Below are 8,388 nucleotides of genomic sequence, written 5' to 3' on the forward strand. Positions count from 1 at the left end.
CCGCAAAATGTCTCTGGTATATGGTTGTTCATTATTTTTGTTATTTTCTCACCTAGTCCATTATACAAGTAATTATTTTAATAAAAGTAGAATAACATTCACCAGAAATAATCTTAGGGACTTTTTTTTTTTTTTTTTTTAAGATTTATTCACACAGATCTAGGGTACAGGCCAGAGGTGCAGGGGCGGTGAGAGCATCCACCAGAGGCAGCGTGGAGAGCAGAACAGTCAGATTGATGAAATACACTGTTGAGGGGAGCAGGAGGAGACACAGGAGAGGCCTGCTTTGCCACGTGGGTCATCTCCCTGCCACGATGAACTCTGGCTTTAGAAACTACAGCTAGCATCGTACTTCTGCGCTTTAACCCCCTGCACCTCCAGGGAGGTCTTAGGGACTATTTTGACCAATTTGTACATTTTAGGTATATCTGAAAGTATTATGTGTGTGAGAGAGAGATCTAGAGAGACTTAGACTTCTTGATTCTAACGCAGGCCTTCCTAACTATGGTCAGATAAATGAGAAAAGTACAGATTTACTTAGTGCAAATTACATTGTATGAAGGGCTTCATAAGGAAATAAAGACCCAAAGAAATATCTAATTTTATTGTTCGAATGCTAACTAGATTTGAGGAAGAGTACAAGGAAGTGTAAAAATATGATAAAATACAAAAGGCTGTTATCGCTGCGTGCAATAAACTGGGTGAGTTTAACAGGTTATTCTTTGCCTTCCTCTGGATTCTGAGGGAGGGTATCTTTGCTCACGTGGAAATCTTGTGACCTTCTTCAGGCAAAGGCCAAAAATCCTTCACCTGCTACTTCTCAAATGGCTTCAGCTTAAAATATTTAATACGCTGTGTATTACATTTTGGGGTAACGTGATCTGAATCCCATTACTTCTTGTTATGTCTTTCTCAGGGAAAGATTGTGAATTGGTATCTGTTGAATCAGAGGTGCATTTTACAACTAAGCACATGATTTATTTTAAAAAGTTGGTCTCCTTTTTTTCAATTCCATCTGAAAATGTCATGGCTGAAAAAAAGTTTAATAGTATTTAGGGTCCTCTCTAACTATGTAAAGGTAAAAGTAGTATATTCAACCTAGTCTAACAATGGACATTTGTCTTAAAATGAGGATTTTCACATTTCAGTTTGATTTGAAATATACTTTAGAGTGGTCACTTGATTTATATTTTTCAATTTGTGCTTTCTGTAAACAAAACTAAAAATCTTAATAATTTTGCAAGATTTCTCACTGACTACTATTGTTTTCTTCCTCAAAATGTCTTGTGGATCTTTATTGAAATAAATTTTCTGTCTCTTTATCCATCCATCCACCCATCCATTCTTCTATCATCTCCTTATCTGCCATAATCCTTATCTCAGTGCATTTCAACCATAACATGGATTATTTGAAATAGATCATAATTTTTGAAAATCAAAAAAAAAATCAAACTTAGACTGTCTTACTAGATATATGCCCTTCGAAATTTTATGGCTGCTTTAGAAACTAAATAAACTAAAATAGTGCATGAAGTAGGTGCTTATATATTAAAATCAATGAGAACCCACTGGAATTTGTAGCTGGACAGCGTTTTTGCATTTATTTGTTACCAATCTCTCATTTACCAAATAGAAAACTTAACCAAGACCATGGTGGTATCAGTCTGTTCACTCAGTGTGCAGCACTTCTCATGACACTTTGCCACCTCAAAAAAAAGGCAATTATTTTGATCCCTGTGTGTTTTAACATGCATGTCAATACCATAAAAATTGTCAGGTGCATTTTACAAAGATTCTATTAAATATTTAGGCACACAGTCATTAGGGTATGTATTTCTTCTGATAAATCTTTTAAATATTTAATTATTTAGTAATAATTAATGATATGAACTAGAATCTGTTGTTACATATGTGCTTTAAGATAAGAAATGTAACATTTCAGAAAAACATCCCTGCCCATTTGTTCTATGAGTTTTATAACACAAACTGCTCCCTGCCCTCCAGCCCTAGGAAAATATTGACTATGACAATGTGTATCTCTTTTGTGCATATCTGTGTAGAAATGGAATGAGTTTCTAACTGTTCATATGTTATGGTCAATTCTTAATTGTTCATGATGAATTGTTAGACCTATTACTCTCTTATGAGTATACCTTTAATTAACAATATATTACCTCTGATATCCAGGTATTAATCAGAGTATGACCTTAAACTCACTGCCTTCACAGAGTCTGTGTGTGATTTATTGAAGATTGAAAAATATTCTATGAAACCTTCTTTTTGAGACACTCTAAAACCTATGAGTATCAAGTCAGACGATCCTAGAGATTTACAGTGGAACCATAGTGTTTGGGCAGGTTACAGAAGAGCTTTCATTGATTCTTTCTTTGGTCAAATGCCAATGCTCTAGGTCAAAATACATCGTAGCCAGAGCCCTCCCAGTTCTCTCATTTGCTAGAAAAATGCAGAGAATATTGTTCCCTCTGACTCTCAGTATTCACCTCATAGGGACTGAAGCACACCATTTGCTCTGGTCTTGGTAAAAGTAGTGATTATCTTCACAACTACTACTTGGTAATGTGATTCAATCTTATCAACTCTGTAATTTAGGAAACATAATTTCCCCTTATGCTGTATTGTTATTATTATCTTTTATTGTTAACCTCATCAATATTACCATATCCATTAGCTTCCTGGAAAAGCAAAGACATATTGGCAGCCCTAATTCTTAAACATTATTTTATGACATTTATTGATATATTAACTTTCCCTTGATTTTATCTTAGTGTTTGCTGATTTTCATTACTTATGTTTTTTTTAGCTTGTCCAAATGAATGTTCTTTTATAGAGCCTCAAATCATTTTAGAATAGATGTTTGAATAAATAGTGTTTATTATTCAAATTTTACATCACTGGGAAAGTAATTTGATGTACAATTTTGTCTCTATATGCAGTTACTTTAGTAGCTAAAATGCAATGTTTAAAGGATTCAAGTAACTGAATTTTTTTTAAACAGGTAAAGGGATTTGTCACTGAATGTGTAAAAATGATACTAACAATAGTAGAGTAAGTACAGAAAGAGAGGAAGGAAAATGAAGAAAGGGATTATTAGAAAGGAAGGAAATGAGCTTACTATGTGTTAGGGACTATTGATATACACACATTCACGTGTGTGTGTGTGTATATATATATATATATGAAGTATATATATATATACACACACACATCATACATACATATATAAGTGTGTGTGTGTGTGTGTGTGTGTGTGTGTGTATACATATACCTCAGGTTTACTCAGGAAGAAAATGAGTCATGGAGAAGTTAAATAACTTGCCTCATGTTATACAACTTATAAATTATAAAAAATTAAACCCTTCAACTTTCTTATAAACCATTTTTCATCAAAAATAACATGACTTCTTTATTTTAAGCTTTTCCTTTGGTCTAATTCATTAATTTCACAAGTAACTTTGGATTCAACTGGGATTTCTCACATAATCCATGCTACTACATCCTGAGAGAATTTAACTGTCCTAAAATGACATCTGAAGCCAATATTTATAACACAGCCCCGTGTCCTTGCCAAGTTTCCTGTGCTAATGATCTCAAGCTTCAATAACAGCTGTCATGTAGATGAATTGCAAGGTACTTTGGGAGCTATATGAATATCACACAGCTTATATCACAGAAATATTTTCTCCATCTCCTCTGGATTAAAATGTCACCTATTTTAAGAATTCCTAGGAAAGCATAAAGAACTGTGTGAATACATATACCATAGCCAACTGAAAATGCAGAATAAAAATTAAGGTTGACAGAATGTCATTATCACACAAATTAGAGTGGACATAGAAATTAATCTTTGGAATTTATAAAGTGATAAGATTATCATTTCTTTGTACTGTCATTCATTTGCTTTTAAAAAGAAAATACAGGGAGAAAACTAGTTATCAGCATTTTATGGTTAATTAATTCAGGGATTATTCAATGACATAAGTGGTTTTATATAATTCTGAAATAGCTACTTTAGACCTTGCCTTGACTATAGCATACTAAGCAAATTATTTTTGTTACAATGCAGATTTCTCTCCAATATATGCAATGGTCTTAGTATTAAATCTGTTACCTAATTTTATTTTCAATCTTATGCTGTACATATTCTATTTCTACATATATTGCCACTAAACAAAATCCACTGGGTGAGTGTTTTTCAAACTCAGTGATTATGAACATTTTAGTAAAAATTCAGAGTCCCCTGGAGAAACTTGTATCATATTTCAAAACAGAAAAGTCATAATAGGTCATCTTCTTTGCATTTCCTGTTTTTGTTTTTTTTAAGATTTATTTATTTATTCATACTGAGCTGGGGTACAGGCCAGAGATGCGGAGGGTGAGAGAATTCATCAGGGACAGAGTGGGGAGCAGAACAGGCAGATCAATGAAGTACACTGCTAAGGGGAGCAGTGGGCAGTGGGCGGGTCAGGAGAGGTCTGCTGCGCCATGTGGATCACCTCTGGGGGGCAGGAGGGGATCGAACTCATGCGGAAGTGGCTTAAGCTTCTTAGTGCTGTGCTTTAACCCACTGTGCCACCACAGAGGGCCTGTTGTTGTTGTTTTTAAATCAAGAAAGTAAGAGAAATAAGCTGAGGTAATATTTAGTAAGAGAGAGAAGCTATTCAAGTATATCAGTTGTGTGCTCACATACTGACACATTTGGCTTCTCATTGTAACCTCAGTATGAAGGGGTCTGCTAGAGCATACAGACAATTCTTACTGTGTGAATGAATTTTCATTCACATAGTTACTTCATACCTTAATATTTGCTCCCTCACTAGCAATTTGGATGGCTGGCATTTTTTTCTGAGCTTGGTAAAACAAAATTTATGCTACTTGCAAGCCAAACATTTTTAACAGAGCATATATTTCATTTCTTAAAGTCATTTATTGAAATGCCATAGTAAAAATCCATCTATCATTTAAAAAACAACTATTGAAAAAATACTCCAAATAAGTCAGATTCCTAAAGCAAAATCCATCCATAAACCTGAAAATGAAAGAACCTGGTGATGACCAGTTCCCCAGATTCAGAATCCACGTACGTTCTATACAAATCTCAGACTTCTCTACCAACCTATGGCCAGCATAGACCTGGTATCTTTTATTGTACTTACTGACCCTGTGAATATAGCACTACTAGCTAATGACAAACTACAATGCTAATGAGGAGAGCTAGCACCCAGGTAAAGATGCTGGCATATGAGAAAGACCTGCAAGCATCAGAATTGGTGTTATTCACCCATCTTCATCTCCACGCCATGATTTTTTAAAAAAAGATTTATTATTTATGCATACAGAACTGCAGTACAGGCCAGAGGTGCAGGGACAATGAGAGGATTCGCCAAAGACAGAGTGAACAGGCAGACTGACGAAGTACACTGCTGTGGGGAGCAGCAGGCGATAGAGAGAGGTCTGTTGCACCATGTGGGTCAGCTCCAGGGGGGGGATCGAACTTGCACCCAAGCGGCTGCGGCTATATTGTAGTGCTGCGCCCAAACTCATTACTGCACCAGGGAGGGCCTGCTGCATCATACTTTTTAGTTGACCACTCTGTGAAGCCTGTACAAGATATGTAGAGTTTCATTCCTTGTCGTTTCCTACTATATCTTTGATGGTGCTACTTTTCTTCTCCACCTTCTTTTTGCCTCTCACCATCTCCCTCTCCCTACAGTTAATCCTATTGATTAAAGCTCATTGCATACATCTATTTGTTAATAAAGTCTTTTATATCCTCTCCATAAGCTACTTTTAGTATCTAAACCTTTATAAAATCCTGAGCATTAATTCAGCCATGATGTTGACTTAGTTGATTATAACTATGTTTGCAGTGCACTCTCGTCTTTCATTGAGTGTAAATATTCTGAAAGCACTTTATCAGGATTTTGATTTGATTCATATACCACTCTGACACATGGTAGTTGCTTCATATGTGATCATTAGATGGGTGAGTGGGTGGATAGAAGGATGGATGAAAGGGTAAAAATTCCGATCTCCAAAGTATGTATCAGAGAACAGTATACACACTGGACTTTTGCTTTAGTGAATTTTAGAACATTTCACAGCTTTTTAGACAGACAGAGTTATCTAGAAGAGACTTATTCTAAAAGCATGAAAATAAATACTCCTAGGTGGTGGGTAGCCCCAAAATATCAACCAATACTCAAGGCAGGGTAACCTCATTGTTTGTGTGTATTTTATAACTTCTGCTAGGACTGAATAAAACTTACCAAAATGAAGCTGCAGTCAGCTTCCTGTCCACACCTGAAATACCTTGAAGCACCCACATTGATTATTTTTAGTGCAATGAACTCTTGCTTTTTCTTTTATTTAGAGAACAAGAGTCTTGACAGGTTGCATATCATTTCCTTACCACTTGAGGAACTTGGATAAAATCTGGTTGTACAGTCTCATAACAAATGAAGCTATACATATTTCAGGCATAAACTTAGTTCAATGTTTTGAAGAACTGAGGAGAGTGAGGTGGGTCAGAGGGTTAAGTTCTCCTCACATAGACTGTGAGTGATATCACAGCTTGTGTCCTCTTGATTTGTAATGGAAATTAGACCCAGTAAGGGGCATCTTACCTTTAAGCCATGACATTTTTGAAATTATACATTCTAAGCAGGCTAGAAAATATTTTAAACAAAGCACCAGAGAAATTCCAGTTCATCAGAGTCACTGCACATTCTCAATTGCTGATTTTTATATTGTAGTATTTTTGGCTCTAAAATCATGAAATAACACCAAAAGCAAATGGGCCATATTATGCACAAATAGTTTACTAAATCTAAATTGCTAAATTGAAGCTTTTTCCAGCTGTGTCAGAACAAAAATATATTCAGCTACAAATATATAGAATTGGGATATTTTAAAGTTAGAAAAATATGCTACAGTTCTATTATAAAACTCATTGAAAGAAGATGTCTTTCCTTTAAATTCTGTTTTGAAATAGAGGACATTTGTATTTCGGAACAAATTCTTTCCACATTAACATTTCCTAGGACATGTGCTCCATTTGGTCTGTAATCTACTACTGTGGCGTTATGACAGAATAAATCTTCTCCTAAGAGGGATGGGTGGCTTGATTGTGAAATTAAAACTGGTTGACTGTGACACAGAGTACCTTTAGTTTTATACGATGCACACTGACTCAAACTGAACTTACTACCTAGATCCTAAAGTTTGCAGTAAGACCGTTCTTGTCAATTTATTTTAGAAATACGGTCCAGTTTAAGAGTTAAGAAAAGTTAAAAACTTTCAACCTGTGATTCCAATTTAAATGCTTAAAAAGTAAGGAATGCAACTGATATGTTAAGACCCTTTGGAAAAGAAACACTGAATACATTGTTCCAATAAATTTGCAAAGAATGACAAATGAGTCCATTGTGATAAGTAAAATAATTTCAAAATCCAGATATTTTTTTTAATTTATTTTTTAATGAAATAACTCTTTCTTATATCCTTATTAATTGTTGATGGTACAGAGTTTCTCTCTTCGGGTGTGTTCCAGGCAATTGTCCCACCGACCTCCTTCTGTTTGCAGATTGACTCTGTGTTAAGGCAGCCCTTTAATCTAGCCAGCAATCTGCCTGCTCAAACTTCACTTCCTGCTCACACAAAACACCTGATGTTTAGCCAAAGACAAGAGCTTATCTTAGGTTCTTAGGTATCTTCAGAACATGTATCCAGATTTAGGTATTTTCATGTTGTCCTCTGGTCACCAGAATATGGGGACATTTTTCAAAGCCTTTTCTCCCCATAAATTTATTCCTCAGTTACTTAGTTCTTTTGCTTCTTCGTTTCTTGTTTGTCCCAACTATTATATTTTGATTAAAGTGCAGATGGATAATACATTTTTCTTTGGGAATTTTCAGTAAAAAATCACTGGAGAGACTAGTTTCGTCCTATGGCAGATTTCATCTGTGAGGCAGATGGAATGCAGCAAGCCCCAAATAGAGAAAAGCCTTTCGAGACACAATCAACACACTACGAGTAACTTCCATATTGCTCTCTTCAGAACCAATGACTGGCACCAGTAACGTAGGTGGTCATCTCAAGTCTGTTGCTGACCCGCATTGTGGGGGATGGCAAGCAGGGGAGTAAAGTTCTCCAAAATCCAGGGATTTTCCTGATTCATTACACATTACCATAATTGTTATATTTTTTTATTTGACCCCAGGACTTCAAAAAAATTAGTTCTGACTTTTTTTTTTAACAGCTTATTTCTTGCATTTGCAACATGACAAAGCTTTAAAATCACTGATCGATCATTTTCTCTGCTGTCACACAAACTTACTTTTTAATACTGCTAATTATAGACAGTATGCT

Source organism: Condylura cristata, unplaced genomic scaffold (genome assembly GCF_000260355.1).
Source record: "Condylura cristata isolate star-nosed mole 26May11 unplaced genomic scaffold, ConCri1.0 scaffold00001, whole genome shotgun sequence".
In the NCBI taxonomy this organism is placed as follows: Eukaryota; Metazoa; Chordata; class Mammalia; order Eulipotyphla; family Talpidae; genus Condylura; species Condylura cristata.